This window comes from Prionailurus bengalensis, chromosome D1, assembly GCF_016509475.1.
Source record: "Prionailurus bengalensis isolate Pbe53 chromosome D1, Fcat_Pben_1.1_paternal_pri, whole genome shotgun sequence".
NCBI classification, from domain to species: domain Eukaryota; kingdom Metazoa; phylum Chordata; class Mammalia; order Carnivora; family Felidae; genus Prionailurus; species Prionailurus bengalensis.
Window position 1 is genome coordinate 45,401,050 of NC_057346.1, and position 17,502 is coordinate 45,418,551.

The following is a 17,502-nucleotide window of genomic DNA, read 5'->3' on the forward strand; positions in this document are numbered from 1 at the left end:
TTTCTCTCTTCCCTTCCCCACTCATGTTCTCTCTCTCAAACATTAAAAACAATTAAATAAATATTATAGCTCTTGATTTATGTCAATGATGCACTTCGAGCTAATTATTCTATATGGCATGATATATACACTGAAGTTTTTTCTTTTGCATCTTGATATGCACTTGTTCCTGCATCTTTTGTTGAAAGCAACATCCTTTCCCCATTGAATTGCTTTTGCCCATTTTTCAAAAGTCAGTTGATTGCTTTTAAGTGTGAATCTATTTCTGGACTCACTATTCTGCTCCACTGATCATTTCTATCTTTCTAAGTTTTTTCCTCTGTGCATTATCCTTTCCTAGCCTTTCACTATTAACCAATTTGTGTTTTGATATTTAAAGTAGACTTCTCATAGGCAATATAGTTTGGTCTTGCTTTTTGTATCCAATATCTGCCTCTTAATTGATGTATTTTACATCATTTAATGTGATTAATATGGTTAAGTTTGATTTTATTATTTTACTATTTGTTTTATCTGTTTGTTATATTTTTCCATTCTTTGTCTTATTTGGATTAACTGATTATTTTTGTGATTACCCTTAATCGGCAGAGTTGACTTTTTATTAGCTGTAATTTTGTTTTTGTTTAGATTTGTAGATATTTTTAGTAATTATTCTAGGGTTAATAGTGTTTCTTTTCAGTCTATATTTAAATATTATACCATTTCATGCATTATATACTTTCATTTTTTCTCTCCAGGCTTTTGTGCTATTGTTGTCACACATTTTGCTTTCACACATAAACCCTACTCTATATGGTTTTTATTTCTGTTCAAATCATTACCTTTTAAAGAGACTCAAATAAGACAACAATCTATAGACTACTTCTGGAAAAGATGGTAAAGTTGGAGGATCCTAAACTCACCTTGTCCCACAAATACAATTAGGTAACACCTACATCAGTGTAAATAACTCAGAAAATAACCCAAAGACTGGCAGAACAGACTCTCTACAGCTAAATGTAGAGAAGCCACATTCAAGAGAGTAGAAAGGGCATAGTTGGGAGCCAAACTAACGTGTAGGACTGTTTTTCTTTGTGGGGGCGGGGGGCAGAGGAGGGGAGGGAATGCCATGGGCATGGAGAGGGAAGAGAAATAGACTCGTACACCAGGCACCCAGGCATGGGAGACCTGTACTGGGAAGACAAATCCCTATAACATTTGGCTTTGAAACCAGAAGGGGCTGTGTGACTTGTTATAATTAGTGGGGCTTAACACCTAGAACTTTAAAATTCAGCCACTTGGCTGTCAAAGAGCCAGGAGGGCAATAGGAAACTGACTCCTCACCCTTAAAGAGACAGCACAAGGGGTGCCTGGGTGGCTGGTCGGTTAAGCATCCGACTTGGGCTCAGGTCATGATCTCACGGTCCGTGAGTTCGAGCCCCGCGTCGGGCTCTGTGCTGACCACTCAGAGCCTGGAGCCTGTTTCGGATTCTGTGTCTCCCTCTCTCTCTGCCCCTCCCCTGTTCATTCTCTGTCTCTGTCTCAAAAATAAATAAACGTTAAAAAAAATATTAAAGAGACAGCACAACAAACAGCCCCACTGGGGATATAGCATAGAAGCAGCAGTTTAAAAAATGCCTGAGGTATACAGGAAGATTCATTTACTAATCTCAGAGCATGTGCTAGAGGGGCAGGGATCTTTGGGAACTTCAAAAACAAAAGACCTAGAAGGTACTATTTCCCTCCCACCTCCCAGCCTATACACATGCAGCAGATAGTGCAGCAAGAACACTCTCCACCTAGCTTGGTAGCAGTGCACCCTGCTCCCAAGTTCTCCTGTGGACATTCCTCCTCTATCCAAGCTTCAGCCGGAGTTTTCCAGGGTGACTACAGGTCTCCTTACATAGTGGACCAGTATCGACCTTGCTGGCACCATGCACCCTACTTCAGCATTCTCCTATGGACTTGCTTCCTCCAACACACCTTTGCCAGGAGTCCACCCAAAGCAGTGTCAAAAGCATGGAAGTGTGCAAGCAGCCCCAACAGAAGCCAGTATCATGTCAAAGTGACTGCTACTCTGGGGAGAAGGGAAGGTAACCATGAACATAAGTCTAACTGCAGCCCTAGCAGTGGGCTGGGGGCAGACATCTGGTCTGACTGCAGGTCCCACCTACACCAGTGAAAACCTCTCAAGGGACAACAAGGGTAAAGTGCCCTGCAGATTGGTGCAGCTGCATCTCTGGCAAAGGCATGGTCTGACTCAACTCAAGCACAAGGCAGCCAGCCCAGAATGGCCCACTAACACAGGACCAAACCCTGTTTACAACAGGCAAAGGAAACCATTATAGACAACTAGCCTGAAGGTAAATGTGGATCAGCCACAACAGCAAGGCACATGCATCACACATAAGAGATACCCCTGAAGCATCAGTTTGGGTAAATGAGGAATACTGCACTGCAGGACCTCTTCTCCCTAAGAACACTACTTAAAAGAGCCGGAGATGTAGTAGACTTTCCTAACACAAAGAAACTGACATAGGTGGTTAGTCAAAATGAAGAGACAAAGTAGTAGGTTTCAAATGAAACAAAGAACAAGAGAATAGGTCAAAAATCACAACAAGGGAGGTAAACAAAACAGAGCTAAGTAATTTACTTGAAAGGAATTTAAGGTAATGGTCATAAAGATACTCACTGGGCTTGAGAAGAGCATGGAGAAACTTGATGAGACCCTCAACAAATACAGAAAGAACTAATCAGGGATGAAAAACTCAATAAGTGAAATTAAAAATAGACTCGATGGAATAAATAGTAGACTAGAGGAAGCAGAAGAATGGATCAGTGATCTGGAATACAGTAACTGAAAGTAATCAAACTGAACAGAAGAGTGAAAAATAACAATAGGAGAAAATATACTAAGGGAACTCAGTGACACCATCAAGCATAATAACATTTGCATTACAGGGATCACAGAAGGAGAAAAGAGTGAAAAGGGGGCAGAAAATTGATTTGAATAAATAATAGCTAAAAAGTTTCTCAATCTGGGGAATGAAACAGAAATCCAGATCCAGAAGGCAGATATCCCCCAACAAAATCAACCCAAGGAGGTCCACACCATGACACATAGTAATTAAGATGACAAAAAGTAGTATTAAAGAGAATTTAAAAGCAACAAGAGAAAAGAAAACAGTTACATACAAAAGAAACCCCATAAGGCTTCCAGTGGATTTTTAGCAGAAACTTTGCAGGCCAGAGGGGAGTGGCAGGATATATTCAAAATGCTTAAAGAAAAAACAGCAACCAAAAACACTCAACCCAGCAAAGCTACCATTCAAAATAGAAGGAGTTTCCCAGACAAGGAAAAGTTAAAGGAATTTATTACCACCAAACTAGCCCTACAAGGAATGGTAAAGGAGACTCTGAATGTATAGGAAAGACCATAAGTAGGATTAAGAAAAGTAGGAAGCACAAAAACAGTAAAAATAAGTATATCTGTAAAAATCAGTCAAGGGATTCAAAAAAACAAAAGGGCACCCATTATGACACCATATACCTAAAGGATGAGGTGGAGAGGAGAGAAGAGTAAGTTCAAATTGAATTAACCATCAATTTATATCAGACTGCTATATGCATAAGATGTTATCTATACACCTAATGATAACCTCAAGTCAAAAAATGGTAACAGATATGCAGGAAATAAAGAGAAAGGAATCCAAGTATATCACTAAAGAAAGCTAGCAAGCCATGAGAGAAGAGAGCAAGAGAAGAAAGTAACAGCAAAGAACTACAGAAACAACCATAAAACAAGTAACAAAAATGGCAAGAAGTACATAGCAATAAGCACAATTACTTTGAATATAAATGGACTCAATGTTCAAATCAAAAGGCAGAGGGTGACATGGTAGATGAAAAAGCAAGACCCATCTATATGCTGCCTACAAGAGACTCATTTCAGACCTAAAGAGACATGCAGACTGAAAGTGAGGAGACAAATATTTGTCATGCAAATGGATGTGAAAAGAAAGCCAGAGTAGCAATATTTACATCAAAGTAGACTTTAAAACAAAGACTAACAAGAGACAAGGAAGGATCCTATATTATCATCAAGAGAGCAATCCAATAAGATGTAACAATTTTAAGGATGTACCCACCATGGAAGCAACGAAATACATAAAGCAGCTAATAACAAAAGAAGTAATCAATAGTAATAAAATAGTAAAGAACTTTAAAACTCCACTTACATCAATAAATAGATCATTCAAACAGAAAATTAACAAGGAAACAGTGGCTTTCAATGACACATTGTATCAGATTGATCTAACAGATATATTTAGAACATTCCATCCTAAAACATCAGAGTACACATTCTTTTCAAGTTCACATGGAACATTCTCCAGAATAGATCACATATTAGGCCACAAAACAGGTCCCAGAAAACTCAAAACAACTGAATCTTATCCAACCACAGTACTATGAAACTATAAATCAACCAGAAGAAAAATCTGGAAACATAAATGCATGGAGGTTATAGAATGTGCCATCTCTAAAAAAAGAAAGGGAGGGGGGGGGGTCCAACCAAGAAATCAAAGAGGAAATCAAAAAATACATGGAGACAAATGAAAATGAAAACACAATTGTCCAAAATCTTTATGATGTAGTAAAACTGTACATATCAAGACAGGCCTATCTCAAGAAGCAAATTACCCTTAGACCTAAAGGAGCTAGAAAAAGTACAGCAAACAAAACCCAAACCCAAAAGAAGGAGAAAAATAATAAAGAGTAAAGCAGAAATAAATGAAATAGAAACTTACAAAGAAAAAAAAGCAAACAATGAAACCAGTTGTTTCTTCTAAAAGATCTACAAAATTAATAACCATTAGTCAGACTCATCAAAAGGAGAGAGAGGGAGAACTGAAACAAAATCAGAAATGAAGGAGGAGAAATAAAAACCAGCACCTCAGGGGCACCTGAGTAGCTCAGTCAGTTAAGTGTCCAACTCTTGATTTCAGTTCAGGTCATGATTTCATTTTCTTGAGTTCAAACCCTGCATCGGGCTCTGTGCCAACAGTGTAGAGCCTCTTGGAATTCTCTCTCTCCCTCTCTCTCTCTGCCCCTCCTATGCTGTCTTTCTCTCTCTCAAAATATATAAATACTTAAAAATTTAAAAAAACAGCACCACAGAAAAAGATTGTAAAAGAATATTACAAAAAATTATGTGCCAATAAATTAGACAATATGGAAGAAATGGACAAATTTCTAGCAACATATAACCTCCCAAAACTAAATCAGGAAGAAATTAAAAAATTGAACAGATTACCAGAGAAGAAATTAAATTAGCAATTAAAAAATGCCCAACAAACAAAAGTCTAGGACCAGATGGTTTCACAGGTGAAATCTACCAAACACTTAAAGAACAGTTAATATTGGGGCACTTGGGTGGCTCAGTTGGTTAAGCACCCAACTCTTGGTTTCTGCTCAGGTCATGATCTCACATTTTGTGAATTCAAGCCCCACTTTGGGCTACATGCTGATGAGGCAGAGCCTGTTTGGGATTATCTTTCTTTCCATAACTTTCTGCCCCTCCCCTGCTCTCTTACTCTCTCAAAATAAATAATATTAAAATTAGAAAAATTAAAAATATAAAGAACAGCTGACATCTATTCTTCTAAACTATTCCAAAAAACAGAATATTCAGGAAAGTTTACAAATTTATTCTATGAGGACAGCATTACCATGATACCAAAACCAGATAGAGACACTACAAAAAGGTGAGAAAGAATTAGAGGCCAATATCTCTGATGAACATGGATGGAAAATCCAACAAATTAGCAGCAAACTAAATCCAACAATACATTAAAAAAAATAATTCACCACAATCAAGTGGATTTTATTCCCAGGATGCAAGGGTAGTTAAATATTCATAAAATCAATATGATACAACATACTAACAAGAGAAAGGATAAATAATATAATCATTTCAATACATGCAGAAAAAGCATTTGGCAAAGTACAAAATCCATTCATTATAAAAACCCTCAACAAAGTAGGTTTAGAGACAACATACCTCAACATAATAAAGGCCATATATAAAAAACCCACAGCTGACAGCACACTCAACAGGGAGAAACTGAGAGCTTTTCTCCTGAGGTCAGGAACAAGACAAGAATGTCCACTTTCATTACTTTTATTCAACATAGTATTGGAAGTCCTAGCCACAACACTCAGACAACAAAAGAAACAAAAGGCATCCAAATTGGTAAGGAAGAAGTAAAACTTACACTATTTGCAGATGACATGATACTGTAGATAACCCCTAAAGACTCCACTAAAAAACTACCAGAATTAATAACTGAATTCAGTAAGCTTGCAAGGATGCAAAAACAATGTATAGAAATCTATTTAATCTATTAATTCACTTAATCCTATACACTACTAAGGAAGAAGCAGAGATTAAGAAAATGATCTCATTTACAACTGCACCAAAAATACTAAAATAACTAGGAATGAACTTAACCAAGGTGAAAGATCTGTACTCTACAAACTCTAAAACACTGATAAAAGAAATTGAAGACAATACAAATGGAAAGATATTCTGTACTTATGGATTGAAAAAACAAAAATTAAAATATTGATACTACCCAAAAGCATTCTACAGATTTAAAGCAATCCTTATCAAAATACCAATAGCATTTTTCACAGAACGAGGACAAGTCATCTTAAAATTTGTATGGATCCACAAAAGATCCTGAATTGTCAAAGTAATCTTGATAAAGGATGAAACTGGATGTATCACAGTCCCAGATATCAAGATATGCTACAAAGCTGTAGTAATCAAAATGGCATGATACTGCTAACAAAAAAAAATTAAAAATTAAAAAAGACATAGATCAACAGAAAAGAATAGAGAGCCCAGAAATAACCTATGATTATATGGCCAACTAATCTTTGACAAAGTAAGCAAGAATAGCAACAGGAAAAAGGCAGCCTCTTCAAGTCATAACAGGAAAACTGGACATCAACATGCAAAAGAACAAAACATTCTCATACCATATACAAAAAACGCAAGTAGATTAAAGACCCAAATATGAAACCTAAAACCATAAAAATGAGAACACAGGCAATAATTTCTCAGACATTGGCCACACCAACATTTTTCAGATATGTCATGTCAGGCAAGGGAAACAAAAGCCAAAATAAGTTGTTGGGATCACAATACAATGCTTCTGCACAGAAAAGAAAACAGAATAACAAGAGACAAGCTACCGAATGGGAGAAGATCCAATAAAGAGTATCAAAAATATATAAGGAACTCACACAACTCAATACCAAAAAAAAAAATCCAATTAAAAAATAGGACAAGGACACGAACAGACATTTCTCAAAAAAAGGCATACAGATGGAAAACAGGCACATGAAAAAATCCTCAACATTACTCACCATCAGGGAAATCAAAGCAACAATGAGATATCAGCTCACATCTGTCAGAATGGTTAAAATCAAAACATAAGAAACAAGTGTTGGCAATTTGGAGAAACAAACTCTCATACACTGTTGGTGGCAATGCAAACTGGTGTAGGCACTGGGGAAAAATAGTATGAAGGTTCCACAAAAAAAATTACAAATAGAACTACCATGGGATCCAGTAATTCCACTACTGGTATTTACCCAAAGAATAAGAAAACACTAATTCAAAAAGATACCTGCACCGCTATGTTTACTGCAGCATTTGCAATAGTCAATATATGGAAGCAGCTGAGTCGATAAAAAAATGAAGACGTGTTATACACAATGTAACATTAGCCATTAAAATAAATTCAATATTTCCATTTGCAGCATGGATGGATCTAAAGGGTATAATGATGGGGCACCCGGGTGGCTCAGCCGGTTAGCATACGACTTCAGCTCAGGTCATGATCTCACAGTCTGAGTTCGAGCCCTGCGTTGGGCTCAGTGCTGACAGCTCAGAGCCTGGAGCCTGCTTCAGATTCTGTGTCTCCCTCTCTCTCTGCCCCTCCCCTGCTCATGCTGTCTCTCTCTGTCTCAAAAATAAATAAGAACATTAAAAAAACTTTTAAAAAATAAAAGAAATAAAGGGTATAATGCTAAATAAGTCATTGAAGGAAAGACAAATACCTTATTTCACTCAGATGTGGAATATAATAAACAAAAGAACCAAGAAAAAGACAAATCAAGAAACAGACTCTTAACTATAGAGAATAAACTGATGGTTACCAGATGAAAGGTTGGTGGGAGGATGGGTGAAATAGGTAAAGGGGCTTAAGAGTACACTTATCCTGATGAGCACTGAAAAATATATGGAATTATTACAATCATTATACAATTAGTACAATCATTATATTGTACACCTGAAACCAACAACAATGTATGTTAACTATACTGGAATTTTTTTAATTTAATAATTTTAAAAATTAAAAAAACAATCTGTATTTATCTATGCAATTACCATGATCATGTCTGATACTCATTCCTTTGTATACATTTTCATCCAGTATCAGTCATTTATCTTCTATCTGAAGAGGTTTAATATTTTTTTATAGTACAAGTACACTGGCAATTAATTCTTTTAGATTCTATGTCTGAAAAGTCATTATCGCAGTTTTATTTTTTAAAGATATTTTCTCTGCCTGTAAAATTCTAGGTTGACAGGTTTTCTTTCATTACCATCGAAAGCTTGCTACACTATCTTTTCCCCTGCATAATTTCTAACAAGAAACTTGCTGTTTTTATCTTTGTTCCTCTGTTTATAACATGTCTTATTTTCTCTGGCTACTTTGAATTTTTTCTCTTTATCACTGGTTTTGAGTAATTTGATTATGAAGTGTCTGCCTATGAGTAGTTGTCTTCATGTTTCTCATGCTTACCATTTTTGAGCTTCATGGATTAATCAGTTTATGGTTTTCATCAATTTGGGGATCGGGGGTAGAATCATTTCTTCAAAAATTTTTCTGTCTCTCCACTTTTTTTTTCAGGACTGTAATTACACATTAACAGGCAATTTGAAGTTGTAACTGAGCTCACTGATGCTCTGATAATGTTTTTATTTTTTCCTCACTGTATTCCATTATGGATAGTTTATACTGCTATGTGAAGCTCACTTATCTTTTTTCTTGGGTGATGTCTAATTTATTATTTCCATCCTGTGTCTTTTTCATTGTACATCTTGTGGTTTGTATCTCTAAATGTTGAGTTTGATTCTTTTTTTATATCTTCCATTTCTCTGAATTTTTGAATGTGTGAACCACCTTTGTAATAACCATTTTAATGTTCTTATCAGCTAATTCTAACATCTGTGTCAGTTATGGGTCACTTATGATTTTTCTCCTTTTATGGGTTGTATTCTCCTTTGAATGCATAGCAATTTTTTTAACTGGATCCCATACATTAGGAATTTTACTTCATTGAGTGCTGGATATTTTTGTATTGCTATAAATTTTCATTAGCTTCATCTGAAATATGGTTTTATTACTTGGAGTCAGTTTGATCCTTTGGGGCCTTGCTTTTAAGATTAGGCAAGAATAGAGTAACATTCAGTCTGAGGCCAATTATTCTGCACTACTGAGACACAACACTTCCACGTGCCTCATTGAGTTACTATGAATTGTTAGGTTTTCCAGGCTGGTGGGAACAAAAACTTTTCCTGGTACTTTTATGCGTATCTGGTGTTTTCCCCTCTAATCCTTTTGATTTGTTCCTTCCTTGCTTCAGGTGGTTGCATTACTTTCATGCTGATCAATACCTGGCTAAATACTTATATGCAACACTCTGCAGATCTTTGCGGTTCTCTCCATGTGTGACTCTCTTTAATCCTCTGTCCTGTTAACACTGGACACCTTTGTCACTTCATACTCCCAACCTGTCTCCTCAACTCTTGGTGTCTCCCTAACATGTGCCTCCACCTGATTTCTCTCTCTCTGCACCACGGCCTACAGCCCTCTCAACCTGAGACAATTTTAGAGCTCACCTCATTTGTTTCCTCTCAGAGATCATTGTTCTTTGGTGCTCAGTAACTTGAAATCCATGGTTTCACAGACTGTATCCATATTTTTTTGGTTGTTTTGGGTAGGAGGATAAATCCAGTCCTAATACCCCAATTAAATCAGAGGTAAAATCCCAAGTCAATATTAATCTATCAAGGTAGAATTCCATCTGTAAAAATGATGACAAGAGGCGTGTTATGGTGAAGTAAAATAAGCATGGATTTAGGAGTTTTCAATTCCTGTTCCTGCTCCTAAACTGCCGTGTGGCTTTGGACAAGTGACTGCACATCTGTGAACCTCAGTTTTCTCCTGAATAGAAGATAATTGCAGGTTTCATGTCCTAACATTTATTCATTTAAAATTACAATCACTTTTATATATACACCTATATGTGTATAAAGTGAATAGATGAATTCAGAGGGAGAAAGAAAACCCACATTGTGCCAGGCCTTGTCCTGGACTCCAGGAACATAGCAATAAACAACACAAGACTTAGTTTCTGCCTTCATAGAACCTAAGACACTTTTTGAGACACTATTGCATTCTAAGGGGAATTTTTGAATGTTTTGATATATCTTATTCCATCTATAACTGAATATTTTATTCATACTGCACGGCCCAATTAATATTTTATCTCTTCTTTGAGGTATTCTGTAATACATCCTCTTACCTCTGATCTAAAAAAAAAATACATACACACAAGCTTTCAGATACATACATATATACTGAGTGTTACGTGCTTAATTTATTAATTCTTTTTAATGTTTATTTATTTTAGAGAGAGAGAGCGCGAGCACAAACAGAGTAGGGGCAGAGAGAGAGAGGGAGACACAGAATCCGAAGTAAGCTCCAAGGTCTGAGCTGTCAGCACAGAGCCCAATGCAGGGCTTGCACCCACAAACATGAGATCATGACCTGAACTGAAGTCAAATGCTTAAACTAACGGAACCACCTAGGTGCCTCTTTACATGCTTACTTTATATCTCTTAAGATATTCATTCATTTATCCATTTATTCATCTGTTATAAATTCAGTACATACTCTAGGCCAGGGCATGTGCTAGGTATCAAAGATACAAACACTAAACAAATTTCATTTGCTTCTCAAAATGTTTACAGTAAAGTATGTAATAGACTAGTATAATGCAGGGTATGTGATACAACGCTACAGTTGGGAGAAGTATACAATGCACTTCTTCATTGGAATATGAAGAAAGGATACCTACCCACACCTGAGAGGATCATGGATGATGTCTTGTTAAGATACTTTTTGGGGCACCTGGGTGGCTCAGTCGGTTAAGCGGCCGACTTCAGTTCAGGCCGTGATCTCGTGGTTTGTGAGTTTGAGCCCCGCATCGGGCTCTGTGCTGACAGCTCAGAGCCTGGAGCCTGCTTTGATTCTGTGTCTCCCTCTCTCTCTCTCTGCTGCTTCCCCATTTGCACACTGTCTCTCAAAAATAAATAAACATTAAGATAATTTATAAATTGGGTTAAATAAAAATTAATAATTAGCCCACCCGAGTTCTCCTTCTGCTTAAAATGTAGAAAGATGACAGACACCTTTACTCTGCCAAACAACATGAAATTACTACAAACACTTAGAGATAGACTGGGACAAAAAAAAAAAAAAAAGCAAGACCCAACTACATGATGTTTGTAAGAATTATACTTTAACTATAAAACATCATCAGATTAAAACTCAAAGATTTGAAAAAGATATGCCACACAAACCCTAAATATAAGCAAGCTGGAGTTTTGGGACACCTGAGTGGCTCAGTAGGTTAAGCATCTGACTCTTGGTTTTGGCTCAGGTCATGATCTCATGAGTTCATGAGTTTGAGCCCTACATTGGGCTCTGTGTGGACAGCACAGTGCCTGCTTGGGATTCTCTCTCTTCTTCCTCTACCCCTCCCTGCTAACACTCTCTCACTCTCTTTCAAAAATAAACATTTTTTTTAAAAGCTGAAGTTTTAATGTTTTAAAATCTGGAGTATCAAACAATGTTAACTTCAAGAATATTAGAAGGAGAGGAGGATATTTTAATTTTTTAAATTTATTTATTTAAATTCAAGTTAACATACATAGTACTGGTTTCAGCAGTAGAACGCAGTGATTCATCATTTACATATAACACCCAGGGCTCATCCCAACAAGTGCCCTTCCTAATACTCATCACCCATTTAGCCCATACCCCACCCACCTCCCTTCCAGCAACCTTGAGTTTGTTCTCTGTATTTAAGAGTCTCCTATGGTTTGCCTCCCTGTTTTTATCTTATTTTTCCTTCCCTTAGCTTATGTTCACCTGTTTTGTTTCTTAAATTCCACTAATGAGTGAAATCAGAGAGGGTAATTTTATGATTAAAAGATCAATTCACCTGCAAGGCCTAACAGTCTTAACATTTATTTAAATTATAGGAAGTGATAGTTGGCAGATTTGGAGGAGTGAAATAAACACATCAGTAATTACAGTTCAAGATTACAACATTCCTTTCTTAGTAACTAATGCAAGAAATGGGGGGCGGGGAAAAACCCAGAAGATTAGACCAACACTATCAATTTGGTAATGTCAACGTTTACGGAACTACCATCAATAACTAAAGAATACATTTTCTTTTGAAGTTCATGTGAAACATTCAGAAAGATTAACCATATGATGCTGGCTCATAAAAAAAGGTTTTTTTGTTTTTTTTTTATAAACTCAGCGACTGAAATCACAAAGATTATATGCTCTGACCCTAAAATTAAATTTTAAGTCAGTAATACTTTGTATAAAAAAGGTACGTCTATTCGAAAATGAAGCAAGACATATCTAATGCCCATAGCTCAAACAAGATATTTCAAAGAAAATTTAAAAACATATTTAATGGAATAATTCTAAAATATTAAAATTAATGAGATGCAGCTAAAGCAGTCCTCAAAGGAAAATTTATAGCCTTAATGTTTGCAGTAGATAAGGCATAAAATAAATGATTTGTACTTTAATCTTAAGAACCTAGAAATACGAACTAAAATTTAAGTAAAATGAGGAAAATAATAAATATAATGAGACATAAATACTGTTACTAGTTGAAGAAATCAACAAAGAAAATAGTTTTTTGTAAGATTAATAAAGTTGGTAAATCCATGGCTAGATTAATCGAGAGAAAGAAAGGGCAAATTCTCTGTGTCATTAGATCCTACAGTCATAGGACAATGAACTTATATTTTTATGCAACCTAATTTAACTGCTTAGGTAAAATGAATAAATTCTTTTAAAAACACAACTTACCAGACTACAAGAACTAGAAAATTTTAACCATATTAATAAACACTTCCTCACTTTCAGAAAATATTTGCTTCCCAATTCATTTTAGAAGGCTAGCAAAATCATGATAAAAAATCCTTAACAAGGATATAAAAGAAAAACTACAAATACCCTTCATTAATATAGGCACAAAAATTCTAAACAATTTAATAGCAAATTAAATCTGTCAACATATAAAATGATAATACATCATGACCAACTGAAACTTATTCTGGGAATGCAAGGTTGGTGCAATACTCATATTAATTAATTCAATACACTACCTAAACAGAATAAAGGAGGTAGGAACATGATCACAGTACAGGCAGAGAAGTATTTGTGTTTAAAAATGTTTATCCCTCAGCAAAGAAAACAGGATTTTTCTCAGTCCGAAAAAATACATCTATAAAAATCCTATAGTTATCATGGTGGAATACTAAATGTCTTTACAATTAGAAATAAGACATGTTGGTCCATCTTTGCTATTTCTATTCAACATTATACTAGAGGTCCTAGCCAATATACTAAGTCAAGATAAAAAGGTAACAGGCATGAAGTTCAGACTATAGTAACAGACATTATGACTGTTTACATAGAAACTCTAAGGAATCTACAAAAAAAAAAAAAAAACCTATTATCATCAATAAGAAAAATTATCAAAGACATGGGATACAAGTTAAATATCCAAAAATCACTGCATTTATATATATCAAGAATTATAAAATGAAAATTAAGAGTACAACTTACAATATCATCTAAAACCAAAATACTTTAGAATACATTAACAAAAATGTATGAGATTTCTTCACTATAAAATATTACAGAGAGAAACTAAAGATGACAAATTAACTTAGGAAAAATAAATCTTATTCATAAATTGGAAGATTCAATATTGTAAAATTGCCAAGTCTGCCAAAATTCATCTAGTTAAAATCTCAGGAGGTATGGCAAGCTAATTCTAAGATTTTATTTAGAAATATAAACAACTTTGAATAGCGAAAACAATTTTGAAGAATAAAAATGAAAAAAATTATACAACCTGATTTCAAGATTTACTATAAAGCTATAGTAATGAAGTCAGTGTGGTATATGTGAAGAACACACAGATAGACCAAAGGAAAGAATATAGATCAAAGATAGACTCACATATACACAATTAATTTATTTTCAACAAAGCTTCCAAGGTAATTCCATAGGGAAATTATATTCTTTTTGACAAATACTACTGGAAAATTCTGGTATCAACATAGTACGAGTTGATTCTTGATTCCTACCTCAAACAATACACTGAAGTTTATTCAAGATATCCTAACCATAAAATCTCGAATTATAAAACTTCTAGAGGAAAATATCACCACATCCTTAGTGTAGTCAAGGTTAATCAGGACACATGAGTTATAAAAGAGAAGATTGATAAATTGAATTTCATCCAAGTTTAAAACTTCTCTTCAAAATATACTATTAAGAAAATAAAAGATAAGCCCAGATTAAGGAAAAATCATAATATAAAGATATAACAAAAATGAATTCAGAATATGTAAAGAACTTCTATAGATTTTTTAAGTTAGACAAATAGTGGGCAGAAGACTCATACATTTATCAAAAAAGATATAGGAATGTCTTAGAAGCACATGAAGAAATAATTAATATCATCAGTCATTTGGGAATGCAAATCAAAAACATAATGAGATACCATGTCACAGCCACTGGAATAGTTAAAATTAACGAGACAAACAATACCAAGTGTTGTTAAGACTATGAAGCCACTGGAACTATCACAGGCTGGTTGCTGGTGTAAATCCCAAAAGACACAAGCACTCTAGGAAACAATCTAGGAAACAATCTGGTTCATCATATATCTACCAGTAATCCTCCTAGATGCTTACTCCAAAGAAAACATGTGATCACAGAGGGAACAGGGGCTCCTCAGTGACTCAGTCTGTTAAACATCTGACTTCAGCTCAGGTCATGGTCTTGCAGTCTGTGAGTTTGAGCCCCACATCGGGCTCTGTGCTGACAGCTCAAAGCCTTGGAGCCTGCTTCAGATTCTCTGTCTCCTTCCCGCTCTCTCTGCCCCTACCCTGCTTGTTTTCTTCCCCCCCCCCAAAAAAGAGTACAAAAAAAGTTCAAAGAAGCTTTAATTCATAGTATCCAAAATTAGAAATGTCCCATATAGCCATCAACAGATGAATTAATTTTAAAAGTATGACAAATTCATGCAATGGATTCAGTAATAAAATAACACCAAAAAGAAAAACACACACACACACACACAAAAAAAACCCATCACAACATCATGAATGAATCTTAAAAACATTATGGTGATTAAAAGAATCCAAACACAAGAGTGCACACTATCTGATTTCAGTTATACAAAACTCTAGAAAAGGCAAAATTAAGCTATAATAGAAATCAAATGATCACCCAGGCCGAGTGTAGACAGTGAGTTGATTAATGTATCAAAAGAATTTAAGTGATAAAAATGTTCATTATTACAGTGGTGGCTACACCAGTGTATTTATTTGCCAGTACCTAAGACCTGGTTATATTGTCACATGTAAATTATACCTCAAAAGTGTTTAAGAGTGCCAGTCTTAAAACAGATGAACATAAGGGAAGGGAAACAAAAATAATATAAAAACAGAGAGGGGAACAAAACAAAAGAGACTCATAAATATGGAGAACAAACTGAGGGTTGCTGGAGTGGTTGTGGGAGGGGGGAATGGGCTAAATGGGTAAGGAGCATTAAGGAATCTACCGAAATCATTGCTTCACTATATACTAACTAATTTGGATGTAAATTTTAAAAAATAAAAAAATAAAGTTTAAAAACAAAACAAAACAAACACTCTTCTAACTACCTACAAAAAAAAAAAAAAAAAGAGTGCCAGCCTTGGGTAGATGCAAAGCTTTTCATACAATCGAACCACTTTTGCAAAGGCTCAGAAGGGAAAAGAAAATCAGTGCTGCAAAGTGGTTTATAAATTACCTACTGGATGCTTTATAGCCAATTTTAATCCTAACTTACCAGTGTGTTTTAACTGAATTGTACACTCAAGTTCTTGGTAGCCTCAGAATATATGCATGTATGGTATGTATGTATATATATAGTGTGTGTGTGACATGTATGTATGTATGGTATGGTATAGTTTAGGGCTAGGCTCTGGAGCCAAGATTTAAAACCTAGTTCAAGTCCCGACAGTACCTCCCCCTCCTGTTTAGTAGCTCTGAAAGCTTAGTCAAGTATTTAATTTCTCAGTTCCTCTATTTACATATCTCTAAAATGGAGATGATGATAGTACCTCACTTTCAATGTTGTATTATGTGAGCTAATACATATAAAGTAATTATTTATAACATGATGGGAATAAAAAATAATTATAATTGAGGACGGGGTCTCTATCTCTTATTTACCTCCACTGCCTGGTACATAGTACGATTCCCAATTGAATTTACAGGTTGACAGAGCAAAGTGGTCTGTTGGATCCAGAAAACAAAGAAGAGAGAGACACCAACAACCCATGTCTCTCTTGCAGCCCCCAGGGTGAAAAATATACATTTATAGATATACATATTATTTCTACTCTTGGTGTTTTCCTTGCAGATGGAAGCTACTTTCAACACCTCTAATACCACATCCACCAAAATCTTCTTCTCCTGTGCAGCTACAGGAGTTAATTCATCCTAAGATGCATGAAGAAAGTAAGAAATAATTTTAGTCTCAACTATCTTAATTTGCTTACCTAACATTTCATAATGTATGAGCATTAAAAATTGTGTACAATTCTCACTGACTAAGGTACTTTCCACTCATTTATTCACACCAACATAGCATAAATAAAATCTTTGATACGGCCCCTACTTCTTCTTAGGCAATAAAGTTAATCATAAACCATATTCCCCAAGAAAATTCACCATAGTCCGTTACCTGCCCCATTCTGCTATTCTCTCAAGGATTTATCGTAAGTCCTCTAATTACTGTACTATCCTCTCAGAGTCTGATCTCATTGGAACTGGTCTCCTGATCCAGAATCCCTACAAAAGTCTGGAAAACACAAACTGAGTTAAACCACCCTATTCTGAAACTGAGAGCCAGAGAGGTGAAGTCTCTTACCCAACGCCACACAAGTTGGTGTTCAATACACATAGATGTCAATTAACAAAGTGTATAGAGTGACAACTATGCGGCTTCTATTGGACACACTCTAGATCTTCAGAGAAATAACAACTAGTCAGAACCCAAGAT

The 17,502-nt window shown here is 35.4% G+C and overlaps 1 long non-coding RNA gene across 1 annotated transcript in view; it reads left to right on the forward strand.

Moving 5' to 3' along the window:
* The window catches only part of LOC122483237, a 50,430-nt gene extending 33,380 nt beyond the window's left edge, over positions 1 to 17,050 (forward strand). Inside the window, exon 3 of the long non-coding RNA XR_006297361.1 lies at positions 16,861 to 17,050. This is a non-coding gene — a long non-coding RNA (uncharacterized LOC122483237). The remainder of the gene's footprint in view (positions 1 to 16,860) is intronic.
* Positions 17,051 to 17,502: the final 452 nt, after the last annotated feature.